Source organism: Rhinoderma darwinii, chromosome 11 (assembly GCF_050947455.1).
Source record: "Rhinoderma darwinii isolate aRhiDar2 chromosome 11, aRhiDar2.hap1, whole genome shotgun sequence".
Lineage (NCBI taxonomy): Eukaryota > Metazoa > Chordata > Amphibia > Anura > Rhinodermatidae > Rhinoderma > Rhinoderma darwinii.
In genome coordinates, this window is record NC_134697.1 from 34721282 (window position 1) to 34736531 (window position 15250).

The 15250-nt window shown below is 41.1% G+C and overlaps 1 protein-coding gene across 2 annotated transcripts in view; it reads right to left on the bottom strand.

Annotated features, from left to right (window-relative positions):
- LZTS2 (leucine zipper tumor suppressor 2) overlaps nt 1–15250 on the bottom strand; it is a 116449-nt gene that overhangs the window by 53696 nt on the left and 47503 nt on the right. The gene's annotated exons all lie outside the window — the stretch shown is intronic.

Genomic DNA, 15250 nt, shown 5'->3' on the forward strand with positions numbered 1-15250 from the left:
GCCTCTTTAAGCTTTCCTCATAACTTAGATTCTCCATGCCCCTTATTAGCTTCGTTGCTCTTCTTTGTAATTTTTCCAACTCCAGGGGATCCTTTCTATGAACTGGAGCCCAGAACTGAACTGCATATTCTAGATAAGGCCTCACTAATGCTTTGTAAAGTGGTAATATTACATCCCTGTCCCGTGAGTTCATGCCTCTTTTAATACACAATATCTTGCTGGCCTTAGATGCAGCTGATTGACATTGCATTCTGTTATTTAGATTATGATCTACAAGTACACCCAGATCCTTCTCAACAAGTGACTCCCCCAGTGTAGCTCCCCCTAGGACATATGATGCATGCAGGTTGTTGGTACCCAGATGCATAACTTTACATTTATCTACATTAAACGTAGTTTGCCAAGAGGACGCCCAAACACTGAAGGATCGGCTTGTAATTTATGAACATCTTCCATAGACTGAACACTACATAGCTTGGTGTCATCTGCAAAAATAGAAACAGCGCTTTTAATCCCATCCTCTATATCATTAATAAATAAGTTGCATAATAGTGGACCCAGCGCGGAACCCTGGGGTACACCACTTATAACCGGGGACCATTCAGAGTAGGAATCATGGACCACAATTCTCTGGATACGGTCCTTGAGCCAATTGTTTAAATGGTGACTTTCGCAATTAATCATGCGCAAATAATTTTCAGACAATGATCAGCCAAAAATCACCAAAATCAGTTTTCTTTAATATGGATGGACAGCTTGTAAGTGTCAGTACCTATCAAAACGTTGGAGTGGCTGACAAACAACATAATACCCCCAGACAACATTGTAACACTGAAAGGCGGAGTTCACACGGGGCGCATACACGGCGTAAAGGGTACACTGCATATCTGCCCTGGTGGCCGTAGGGAATTCCGGGCGAAAACCGCAGCAAATTGTGATGCAGTTTTTTGCCCGAAATGTCCGCTGCAGAAAACTGCAGCATTTAGCAGTCAGAGGGCCGGCCTGTGATTGGCTGCAGCGGCGGTTACATGGGATGAAAAGTCATCCCACGCGGCCTGCCCTCTGACATCATCCAGGCCGGCCTGCTGGGATAACGTTTCATCCCATGTGACCACTGCTACAGCCTTTGATTGGCTGCAGCGTTCACATAAGATGAAACGTCATACCAGGCGGCCGGCCTACAGAACATGAGAGGTAAGTATAAGGTTTTTTTTTTCCTAGCAGGCTATTTTTGCGGCGGAATTCCACCGCAAAAGTCTCAACACTTGACGGATTAGATCCCCATTGAATTCAATGGGGAAAACCCACAACAAACTACCGGCGATTCCGCGTGCACATTTGACATGATGCGACTTAAAAAACTGAATCACAGGTTAATTTGTGCGTGGAATCTCTGGATAACACGTACGCAGCAGCGAGTGGATGGGATATCTTGAAATCTCATCCGCTCCTTTGCTACCGTATTATGCTGCAGATTTTCCACAACAAAATACGTATTTACGCCACGTGTGGATTAGCCCTAAAGGTAAATAGTTGCTTGTGTATTAGGAAGTGGTATATATGGAACAATATGGTTAGACACAGGTGTTCCTACAAGCACCACAGATGATGATAACCTAGGTTTTGTCTGTTAGAACAAAGTAAGCAATGTGTAGCTCTGCTGACAAATGCTTGTACTGCGTACTAGTTAGTTATACTATACAGTATTCATGAAGAACTACAATGAAGGTTAAACAGTCAGTAAACCTGGACATTACAAGTCAATATTGGACAAATTCCTTGAGACCAGATGAAGCTTCGTTTTTGAGAATGACTTGAATAGCTCAAAAGGTCAGTTATACACTTCTGTACTACGCAGGGTTAAAAAGGGAATGGTGGTCAAGATCTTAGTTCCTTAGTACCAGCAAGTAAGTTATGTTATTAAACACCCCTTGTTCTCAACTACTGAGCAGTCTCAATAGAAGAGTCTTTAAAGGCCATGTTAACCATTGAATACTTTTTTTTTTTTTATAAAACAACGTATTATGGTGTTTTAAGCAACTTTGTAATTAGTTTTGATTTAAAAAAAAAAAAGAATTTACTTTTTCAGATACAGCTTCTATGTATTCTGGATACTTAGAAGCTGTATCTTGCGCTCAAACACCAGTCAGTCAGGTCAGCGGGAATGACGGCTTCGGTGACAGTGGGTCCTGCGGGTCTCTCCGAACTTAGATGTGATCGATAACAGCTGGATAGCCAGCTGTCACCTAAGCAGTCACTCCTGCTGACCTGATGGATTCGGGTTTGAGCGCAAGATACAGTTCTTTTTATTGTCCACACACATACTTAAGAAGATCACCTCAAAGTCGTCTTTTTGCAAAAGCTGAACAAGCCCAATTTTTCTAGCATCTCATTGTAAGGGTATGTTCACACGCAGTGGTTTCAGACGTAATTCGAGGCGTAAACCGCCTGAAAAAACGCCCCCAATTCGCCTATAAACATTTGCCCATTGCTTTCAATGGGAATTACGGTGTTCTGTTCCCACGAGCCTTTATTTTACGCGTCGCTGTCAAAATACGGCGCGTAAAATGACGGCTCGTCTAAAAGAAGTGCAGGATACTTCTTGGGATGTTTTTGGAGGCGTTTTTCATTGACTCCATTGAAAAACAGCTCCAAAAACGGCAGTAAAAAAAAGCAGCGAAAAACGTGAGTTGCTACAAAAACGTCTGAAAATCAGGAGCGGTTTTCGCCTGAAAACAGCTCCGTATTTTCAGACATTTTTGGTCACTACGTGTGAACATACCCTTAGAGAGACCTTCGATCTCATTTATTAATGTAGTAGCCCACCTTTGAAACCTCTCCAGCTGTGCTATATCCTTTTACAATCTAGAGTTAAAAACTAAATCCCATATTCGATGTGGTTGTACAAGGGATTTAGAGAGGTGCAATATTATATTTAGATCTAAAACTGAACTCCTTGTTTTCCCACCATCTACTAACCTCCCTAAACCTGATGTCTCCATCTCTGTGTGTGGCACTATCATCACTCCTAAGCAGCACGCCCGCTGTCTCTGGGTTATTTTTGACTCAGATCTTTCCTTTACTCCTCACATACAAGCACTTTCACGCTCCTGTCATTTTCACCTCAAAAACATCTCCAGAATCCGCTCTTTTCTTACGGAGGAAACCGCCAAAACTCTCATTGTTGCTCTGATTCACTCTCGTCTTGACTACTGTAACTCATTACTAGTCGGTCTTCCACTCACCAAACTCTCCCCTCTCCAATCTATCCTCAATGCAGCAGCCAGGCTCATCTTTATGACCAACCGCTACACCAACGCCTCTACCCTGTGCCAGTCACTGCACTGGTTGCCCACCCCCTTCCGAATAAAATTCAAACTTATTACTCTCACCCTCAAAGCTCTCCACAGCGCTGCACCTCCTTACATCTCCTCCCTCATCTCTGTCTACCACCCTACTCGGGCTCTACGTTCTGCCAATGACCTTAGATTAAAATCCTCCATAATCCGAACCTCCCACTCCCGTCTCCAAGATTTCTCTCATGCTGCACCCGTCCTCTGGAATGCGCTACCCCAGACAATCAGATTAATTCCAAATATCCACAGTTTTAAACGTGCCCTGAAAACACATCTATTTAGACAGGCCTATAACATTCCCTAATCTGACTCCTTTCCATGGCCCTCCTTTTAGATTAGTCATCAGAATAAGATTCCCTCACACTCCTTTTCTTCATGTCCGTCATACACGGATACTGGCTGGTGACCGGCTCATGCAGCTTTATGTTACCACCGCATGTGTATAAAAATGGCCGGACCATTGTACAGAACAAACACTGTTACACTTTGTGTCTCCCTTATTTCCTCATAGATTGTAAGCTCTTGCGAGCAGGGTCCTCACTCCCCAGCTTTGAATTGTAAATGAACTTTGTCACTATGTAATGTCTGATATTGTTTGTTTCATGTTCCCTCTAAATTGTAAAGTGCTGCGTAATATGTTGGCGCTATATAAAGATTATTATTATTATATGGTAACAACTATCATTTGCTAATTGCATGATATGGCAAAAAAACTGTAGATTTTGCAGAACCTTACTTTACTTTTAAGTAGACACAGCGGTCATGGAACCTTACCCTTATGCTTAAAAGTTAACTAAAACGTTCAAACTTCTGACATGTCATAGTCCGAGCACTGAGACCCCCACCAATCGCTAAAACGAAGCGGCAGAAGCGCTCGTCTGAGCGCTGACCAGCTTAGTTTCAGTTCGGCTTTTTCGGAAAGCCGATGTAGCGGAGTACGGGCTCATAGATTTTCTACTGAGAAAGGCTGAACAGAAACCAAGCGACTCAGTGCTTACCCGGACACTTCTGCGGCTTCGTTTCAGCGATTGGTGGGGGTCTCAGTGCTCGGACCCCCACCGATCAAAACTTTTGACATGTCACTATGACATGTCATTAGTTTGTTGAACGTTTAGTTACCATTTAAATGTGGAATTTTCCAAAGTGTGTCCGTCTTTCTGGGGATTACAAGGCATATAGCATAGAACAGTCGCATTACCAAGCACTAAACTGCTGGCTTGCAGACATAAAAGGAGGACATGATTGATGTTTGATGCTAATAAAAAATTAAATGGAGCAAGATAAAAAGAAGTCTTTACGTGCAAACATTAACATGCAACTTATTTTGCCTCTAAAAACCAGGCATTACCAGATAATCCCCGCTGTCACCTCCACAGGACTGGGCACACCCTGCAAGTTGATATGATAATATCATCCCCCACATACCATATGTGCCTGAGTTGTATTAGCACATGAATTGAGGACAATGCGTATCAGCAGAATTGCTTATGCAGTCCCCATCATGGGCTAATGGTAATCACCGCTTTTAACAAGTCAGCCTATTAATTCTTAGTAGCCTTGAAAATGACATATATTGATCCGAGTCTTTCATTTTACAAGCACATGAAATAAGCATTCACAGCGGCGGCAGAACACTTATCAAAAATATCTTAAACAGGGGGATAGGGATTTATGGGCATACCAGATGGGTTTTAAAAAACTGATGAAAATATATGAAATAATGAACAATATCATAATGTTGCAACCAGATATTAACCCAGAAAGGACATGCAGAGAAATACTTGGTTGCAACATTTTGATTTTCATCCTCTTTACATATTCACATCAACGTATTAAAACAAGTCTGGCTATCACGATGTACTCTATGTATCAAATCTATTAAAAATGCATGCCATTTTTTTATTTATTTTTTGCTAAATATTGCAAAAGTACCCATGCCATAAAGTGGAGTAAGGAAAAGTATCTAACATGCCTAGAAAGTTGCACTAAATTTGTCATGCCGCTTGCCCTATTATCAAGTCATGAATTTCTCAATCAATCAAAAAGAAAGCCGCACTGCTCTAGTTAGTGGGTGGAAATAAATCCTCCCAGACTCAGGCTATGAGTTCATAGATACAAAAAGTAAAAAATATAGGCAGAAAAAGCGGATCATGAATAAATAGAGTGGTGTGTTTTATTTAGCCCAGCAACATTTCAATCCAACTCTATGGAATCTTCCTTGAGAAAGAACCCATTGTGTTGGATGGAAATATATAGTGGTGGAGATTATTCAGCAGTACAGACCAATGTAGCTGAGAATCCAGCAGTGGGTGCCATAGAAATCTTACCATCACATCTGTATGTTTCTCTCTGCTCCTACTTCCTCTCCCTGCTCCCCCTCCATAGACTTACATGCAGCATGTGTTGCTGATTCACTCTATCTATGCTCCCTCTTCCTGCTCACCCCTCCCCGTAAACTTCTATTGGCAGGCAGAGACGTGACATACCACCAACTTCAATACTTGACAGTGGATGGACAGCATATTACAGAGAGGGAGACACCTAGTGACAGTCACTTCACACAGCATTTGCATGGATAATAGAACTGAATATTAACAGTAAGTAAATTACAAGTTTTATATAAGGTATACTATGAGATCAGCATAAGTTGTTTGAAAAGTTAGTGTCCATTTAAGAGGCCCATACACATTAGACAGATCTTGGCCGAGCACGCCGATATGGACATGATCGGCCAACAATCTAATGTATACGGGCAGGCTACCCGACTCTCCCCTGAAGGCAGATGTCAGGGGGAATAAAAAAAAAAGTATCGGAAATGTCAGTTCAACATTATTATATCCTTTGTTCCCAAGACAGATAGGTTGCTGCCAGGTGTGGGGCTTCAGCTTATCTCCCCCCGCCGATTGAAATAAACATGCGCGCTTGGCTCTGCAGAGCTTGCATGTTTATAGGGGAGTCAGGAGAAATAACTGCTAGTTTGAGCCGTTATTAAACATGTATTGCCACCTATAGAATGCCTGCTAGACACAGTATTATGCACAATGTAGTAAAAATCTGACTTAAAGGGAAAATGTTTAAGATAATTAATCAGCTCATGCATATGATGTGTAGAACACCACACACCGGCTCCTTGTACAACTGACAGATCTATGTGTGGTCTCTGCAACAGCCATATAAACAGCCCAGAATAAAGCAGTTCTCTCTACCATTGGGAAGTCCCAGCAGCAAAGTAAAGGCTGCCGTTTTACAGACATGATTTTTATGCTGGACTTTTTTTTTTTTTTTAATGCAATAATTTCTTGGTTCTTTTTCAAGTACCACATACTGGACAAAATGTTGCTAAAGAGCAGAGCTTCAAGATTTATGTGAGGTTATATTGAAAGAACAAATCCTACCCACAATGAAATACAATATATGTGAACTATGTTTCTCCTTTCTTAAATAAAACAAAAAGCAAATCAAATAGAACTCACCGGGTCATGCGGAAGAAAACACTGGAGGTAAGTTAAGACTATAAATCCTAAGTACAAAGTTAAAGGAAACAGAAGGGATAGGTAAATGGGGGTTTAGTAATGGAAAACCTGTCAACCGTATTTGCCTTTTCTTCTTGCATGGCTGCCTTCCAATTAGCAATGAATTTAAAAGTACTGTTTAGAAGAAGACACAGGGAACATGAAAAGCCGCCCAAATGCAAACGAGCCAGTGGAAAACCAGCAAGATGCCAAGGACAATAATAAAAGCCGCTCACAAACGGTGCTGTGAATAAAAGGCTGTCAGGGTCTCAGAAGGCCTTAGTTACAAAGTAAGATCCCAAAATCAGAGTTAAAAAATAAAAAAAAAAAAGTCTTTATTAAAGATAATTTTATAATTCTACATTTACTGGCACTGATGGTCAGTTCCTTGGTTGCAGTTGCATACAAGCAGAGATAGATCTTGACTCTGAAGAGAAAGTCCATATTGTTCTTCAGACTTAGAGAAGTCCATTCATTTTCTTGCAATCACCGAGGCAACACTCTGCTCCCTTTTTTGTAGGAAATGCTGTTCACAGAGGTCTCCGATCAGGAAAGCTTTCTCCCAGAACCATGGTCTTTGTTAGGTTAAGTCAGGTTAGCAGGCCCCTGGCTTCCAGTGCACTGTCCCAGCTATTTACCCCTCAATGCTACAACATCAGACAGAATGAGACAGCTGGCCCTATGAACTCTATGTCACGCTTCCTTTCCAGATCTAGCCTTCATATAAGATGCACTCGGCTTATATCCAGTTCTCTTCCTAACACACTTAACCACAATGCAGAGGAACTTGGTAAATGTCCAATGCTTGAGTAGATAAAGGGACGTTTTCAAAAGGTCTCTTACAATTGAAAAGTTAACCGGATTAGAAAGAGAAATTACGAAATTAACACTAATTATCATGGCAAGAAGGCCAATTACCATAATAATCAAGGCCCTCCATTATATAGGATTGCTGCTATTGCAATAAGATTTTCCTTCCATTTGTAATCTACAATTAAACATGCACACATACAATTAAGTGAATGAACAGAAGAGAAATATAGATCAAAACAATATTTGCTGTGACCACCCTTTGCCTCAAAACAGCATCAATTCTTCTAGGTACACTTGCACAAAGTCATGGATTTAGTAGAATTATAGTCAGGTGTAGGATTAACCAATTATACAAAACAGGTGATAATGATCATAATTTTAATATGTAGGTTGAAACACATTCATTAACTGTAACATAAACAGCTGTGTAGGAGTCTTAAAACTGGGTGAGGAGCAGCCAAATTCTGCTACAAAGGTGAGGTTGTGGAAGACCGTTTCATCATGTCAAGACTGAGCACAGCAACAAGACACAAAGTAGTTATACTGCATCAGCAAGGTCTGTCCCAGGCAAAGATTTCAAAGTAGACTGAGGTTTCAAGATGTGCTGTTCAAGCTCTTTTGAAGAAGCACAAAGAAAAGGGCAACATTGAGGACCATAGACGCAGTGGTCGGCCAAGGAAACTAAGTGAAGCAGATCAAATATACATCATGCTTACTTCCCTTCAAAATCTGAAAATGTCCTGCAGTGCCATCAGCTCAGAACTGTCAGAAACCAGTGGGACTCAGGTACACCAGAAGTGGTCCTCATGGTAGAATTATGACCGAAAAGCCATATCTTCGACGTGGAAACAAGGCCAAGCGACTCAACTATGCATGAAAACATTGGAACTGGGGTGCAGAAAAATGGCAGCAGGTGCTCTGGGTTGACCAGTCAAAATTTGAAATATTTGGCTGTAACAAAAGGCAGTTTATTCACCGAAGGGCTGGAGAGCGGTACAATAATAAGTGTCTGCAGGCAACAGTGAAGCATGGTGTATTGTGCCTGCGGTCACTGACCGCCGACACGTCCTATTTACCGGCAGCCGCAGTACACTTTCTTCATGTCGGCGTCTCCCTCCTCAGTGTTTAGTTCCCCAGCCAATCCCTTTACACCCTGGACTATAAAAAGGGCTCTGCCCTTCCTCCCTTGCCTGAGCGTTGTGTCTACCCATGTTCACCAAGCGTCATCTGTCACGCCAAGCGTCATCTGTCACGCCAAGCGTCATCTGTGCCGAGGAGTCTGCTATGCCATAGTGTCTGCTACGCCATAGTGTCTGTCAGAACCTCTATACAGGTACTCCAATACTAAAGACTTACATTAACTGTGTCTTGGACAGCTGCTAGTCCTTTACGGCGGAGCGGCTTAGTGGGTCCACATACCCCCAGAGTCGTGACATGGTGGAGGTTCTTTACAAGTTTGAGGCTGCATTTCAGAAAATAGAGTTGGGGATTTTCTCAGGATTAATGATGTCCTCAATGTGGAGATATACAGACAGATACTTGTCCATCATGCAAGATTATCAGGGAGGCATCTGATTGGATCCAAATTTATTCTGCAGCAGGACAACGACCCCAAACTTACAGCCAATATCATTAAGAACTATCTTCAGCGTAAGGAAAAACAAGGAGCCCTGGAAGTGATGATATGGGCCCCACAGAACCCTGATCTCATCATCATCGAGTCTCTCTGGGATTGCATGAAGAGACAGAAGGATTTGAGGAAGCGACATCCACAGAAAATCGGTAGTTAGTTCTCCAAGATGTTTGGAACAATCTCCCTGCCGAGTTCCTTCAAAAACTGCATGAAAGTGTACCTAGAAGAATTGATGCTTTAAAAAGGCAAAGGGTGGTCACACCGAATTTTATATGATTTAGATTTCTCCTCTGTTTATTCACTTCGTATTTTGTTAATTGATAAAAAAAATAAAAATAAACTTAAATGCTTCTATATTAGAAAGCATTCTTAGGATCGGTTCACACTGAGTTTTTTGCAGGAGGAAAATCTGCCTCAAAATTCCATTTGGAATTTTGAGACAGATTTTCCTCTGCCTGTACGCTGACTTTCGCTGTGTTTTACACCCGCGGCCATTGAGCTCCACGGGCATAAAACGCCGCGAAATACGCTTTCCCTGCTTCCCATTGATGTCAATGGGAGGTCAGAGGCGTAAACGCCCGAAGATAGGGCATGTCCCTTCTTTTTCCCGTGAGCTTGTTTTTCCGCTCGCGGGAAAAAAACGCCTCCGCTTCCGATTGAAATCAATGGGAGGCATTTTCGGACGTTTTTTGGCGCATTTTCCGATTATATATATATATCTTTTGGATTTGGCCACTCCACTGCAGTACCTCCATTTCCATAGTTGACATTGTATGTATTTAGATACTTTTGCAAAACCTATGTTTTGTTCTGTTTTTGCAATGCCCACACAGTGTATTTTGAAGGCTACAATACTTCAAGTTGCCTAGCAACCACTTCAGTTCCTGTCTGGGTGACCACGATTTCCCAGCTCACGCACTACACTACAGAGTTGCAGGAAGTTCACCATCTCATTAGGTAAAACAGCCTGTTCGTTTATAATTTGGGAAAACATGGTAAAAACCTTGCAAAACCAGGACAGAAACATTCAAGTAAAGGAGGTTGAAACGCAGGAACAAGAAAGATTTTGTTACGTGTGCTTTGTGTAGCAAGCATACACCGGCTTTAGGAGAATAGAATAATTTAATATGCTGTGCAAAAAAAAATAAAAAAAAATTACAATGTAGGGTAAACTTGATCTGTTAAACCTTCAATATTTGAGCACCTAGAAGATGAAAAAAATATTTTTTTCCTGCCATCCTCTATCCCAGCTAAATAACGCTTAAAATTGAGTTATTGTCCAATGTCTCTTACTATAAAAAAAATAATTATTATTTAATGAAGAACTCCAAGTAAATATAAAATATGAAGGCGGTTTAAAAAAACACCTTTATATTTTATACTTACTTGGAGTGCTGCCTTTTTCCTTGGATTTGTGTATTGATGAACCGAAGGGGACTTGGTCAAGACTCTGAGGCTTCGGACCCGCCAATTTTTTGGGTTTCCCATTACAGTGCAGCTCCTATATATCATTTGGATAGAGTATAGTGGATTATTTATTCGCCAAATATTCACAGCAACGTTTCACCTTCTCAATCATCAGGCGTTTTCAAATAGATAAAAAAATTAAAAATACAAAAAAAATTAAAATGTAAGCCAAAGTTACGAGAGAAATTTGAGAAAAGCTTGATCACTAGTGAGTTTTAGGATCACGATTAAAAGGGGTTGTCCCACTATAAAATATCATATTTATTGTATAGATAATACAAAATTAACAATATTTGCCCATTACATGCTGTAAAAAAAATTATCCAGTGACGAGTTAGGACATTAAATGACAAAGTATGGTACCACCTGGTGTTCAAACTGTATAGCAGTGTACATGTCCACCTAATGAAGTGCCGTTAGACAAGCAAGCGCAGTCAATCCCACAGAGGCAGGTCTCTGCATAGTGATCCTCTCTTCACTGGAAGAGCAGCCAATAGAAATCGCTTTCTGCCCAGCTTGTCAGGGAAGGAGCAGAGCGTCTGCAGTAGCATGGCAGTATAGATGCAGAGACCATTGCCTCTCAGCTTGCAAGGATTGTAAAGTTCTGCTTCCAGACAGCTGAACTCTGCACATGCCCACTTTATTGTTTTATTTCATTATATTTTCAATGGTTTCTAAGGGAGTGCATACTATGGATGTTACATAGTATATATCTTTTCTACTCTGGATCCCATGTTACCTATCTGCGGGGAAAGTAAGAAGGAACAATATTGAAGGTAAGGTAAGATATTGAAAGTAAGAAGGAACAATATTGTCAGCTTCAAGGAGGGGAAGCAGAATGATTCTGCTCAGAGACCCCTCCCCTAGCGCACAGATTAGAAGCACCACCAGGGAGACACAGGTAAGCAAAAAAAGATGAAAGATATTTTTATAAACTAGAGACACTGCAAATTATTTAAAACAGCTATTATCAGCAGTTCTGGACTTCTGGTTTGAAAATGATGTGGGTTAAGCACATAAAACGCTATGGATGACCCACTATCGTGCTAACATTTAGAACATGGTGCCACTGGCAACAATATAGAGTACATCATCAGCTCACCCACAGAAAATACACATTTCCGAAAGACCTGATTGAACAAGGGGCGAATTAATAGGGTTCAGAAACCTTTTTTCATATACCCTATCAGGGAACTCTAGTTAATATAGGGGGTGCTCTGTTCAGGATTCTCGTTTCTTGGCCAGAGTGGAGAGTGGTTTCAAAGAATGTCTCTCACTCTGGAGGACTTGGCCTGTCCTACTTTACACAAACCATCCAATGATTTTAATGGGCACAGTGTAATGTGGAATTTTTCCTGTGGTGGTGCTGCAGGGAAACTGAACATTTACTGCCAGATATCCCCACAGATGACAACTGACTGCTGGTGGTCCTAGCAGGGGACATTATTGCGATCAGCTTATTTTCAAGGGACCCTTCCAACAAGCAGGAATTGTCCTAAACTAATAACTTTTTTAAGCAGCATGTGTGGTTTAGGCCTTTGGGCGCAGCAATTGGATGGGTTGTAAGTATGTTGTAAGTCTTTATACGTCATCATCATAGGAAGCAATTACATAATTTACAGGAAAAGTTGTTACCACTGCAGTAAAATACAGGTCAGATCATTATTAGATTAAATGGCTATAATAATGTGATCTATTTACACATCGCAAATAACAATACAATGGGTCATTTTGGTGAAAATCAATGTGAAACTGCTTTTTCCCTTCTGCTGCACAGGAGGTTTCTGTCCTCCGAGCGCCTGACTGACAAAAGAACTAGAAACTATCCAGCTATGGATGTAAAACATGTCTACATGTATAATGCACTGCCAATAGTGGAGCCCTACTTAAAAAACACAAACCTATTCGATTTAGCAATCACATAAACCCCCCCCCCCCCCCCAACACATTAAAACAAACCAGATTAATTCTGAACATGCAGTGGAAAGTTGCAATGGTACGACCTGAAATAATATAATTTATTCATGAAAACATCCCCTGCTTCCTTTGCTGGTTACATTCCAACCACAATAAAACCAAATTTATCATGTAGTTAAGAGTTTAACGCCAGACATGGGGCCCATCCGGCTCATTAAGCTGTGTATACAGACTCCGCTAGACGTGATTCCAACTGACGGATATAAAAATAGAAGTTTTCGACACGTTTTCAGCCTTCTAACATCTGTATTGTTCTGCCTGTCTGAACTGAGTGGAGCTTTACCCTCTCTGTGCTATGAAGTGACCCCATTGCGGTTCTACAAGGACTATTGTTTCTCATATGGCAATATGATCTTAGAGTGATTTATGAGTTATGATATTGTTTGGCTGACAGGGGTTACTTGATCTAATTTTATACACACGAAAAAATGTTGACTGTGCTGCTAAGACTGGAAGAGCTTTCAACGCTGAGCCCATGTTTATATTTCGAGCAGAAAATAAATAAAAAAAATCTCTGTAGAGAACATAACCCGGGGCGCTGCTGGTCAAGAAGATTTATTCTAACAATACAGCCATTCCTGCAGATTTTGTCGAGTACAGAGGATGCTGCACATTAACTTGATGGCATTTAAATAGAACAGAGTCAGTAAATGAGGTTTATCAAAGTGATACTAATGTTTTAGGGGTTTAAGGGAATTTCATATGTACTCGGTTACACTAGGCAGCAAATGCAAACAGTATAACTCTGGCTTTATGAAGGGGCTTACCAAGAGATCAGTGAACCCCTAGGACAAAAACGTTAGTTTACACCACAAAAAAAAGGGGGAAAAAAGCCATGTCTGCCAAATATGCTCAATTCCATTCTTCCTCCTATAGAGAGGAAAATGAGGTTACATTTTTGCAACCACTGACTGGCCGCTATATACATCACCATAGGGTTACATTAGCCCGTCTGAAACCAAAAGGGTGTCGTCTTGGCCTTCATCTGTTGGGTATGCGTTAGTATATCGCAAAAGAAAAAAAAAAGGAATGGAATAACGTAGTAGAATCATATATTGCACGGTATACATGTTCTTTTTGAGCATGGGAGCCTATCGGTGTCACAACCATCCATTTAGTATATTTGTCAAGAGCTTTTCAAGACGTAAACGGATGCCATAATAGCCGATGAGGGACGTATGCCTAACAGTGGCATCCATCACCTATAGTTTATTATGGCATCCGTTTAATTTATACATCATGCCTATAGACTACAGTGATAAAAGAGGGCACCGAATAATGTACTGCATCCTCCCTCAATGTGTTATTGAAGAAGATTTGACATGATGACAGACAACACAACAAAGTACTAACCAGGACGGACCCTGAAATGCTTCCAAGATCAGACAAGATTGGTCATATTCTGGGTGGTGTGGCCATAGACCAAAAACAAAGTTATTAGAAAACCCCTTTTAGGTACAAAGGTTTGCGGCAGCCATTGTAGACATTAATATACATAACGATACAGTCCAAATGTTTGCTAGGAATTAACATACTAGGACTATTGTTCGGCACATATATTGGTGGAGTGCAATGTGGAGCCATCTCCAGGGTGTTCTTCAGTACAGTATTGCATATTCCGCAGCTCTGGGACATGTACCTCTCTCTACGCTGGCCGCCGCATCCAGGCAGGGACTGGGTGGAGATGTGGCTGTGCTTACAGAAACAGCGTAGCTCTCTGTGCTATGCAGTTTCCGTAACTCCGATAGACGTGAATGGGAGTTACAGAAACAGTGTAGAACACCGAGCTTTAGATTCCTGGTAACGTGATCTCCTTCTTATAGAAGTGAATGGTACCTACATCTATCAGAAAATGTATGGCATATGCCATAAATTGTCTGAAATGGTAATACCCCTTTCAAGAGTAATAAATGCCGACAGTGTACTATATAAGCTACATGTATGAGAAGATAAGGCATAATTCCCAAAATTGGCATCCCCATTCGTGAGACACTATTATGTCCCGCCAGGAACGCCCACAAAACATCCCAAAAACACCCATGTTTGTGCAAATTTACATAAGCTCTGCCTATTTTGTGACCTGTGAGTTATGAATAAGAGGTTTCTACTATCAATCAGAACCCTACCCTATACGGATGTGGAGGAACAACTCCAATACTGTGCTGTCTACAGATGGGCGTCTCTGGTTTGGCTATTAACCCAAGTTGTGTTTCAAGGCTCTATAAAGGGTTTTACATTGACTTACAGGATAGTCACCTACAGGTGGCACTAGAGAGTTTTCTTGCATAGACTGTACTAGTAATCGTGTATGACGACACCTGTTTAGTTTCATTAGTCACGGTTTAATCAGTTATATCTAGTCATTCATTTTGCCTACGAGGATTCTATGAGCTGTAGAACGTCAATTTTACTCATCATTCCATGGTGGAGCTATCGGCCATTATTTCCACATCTCTAATTCCAAGGAGTAAATGAGAGAATTATCTGTACAA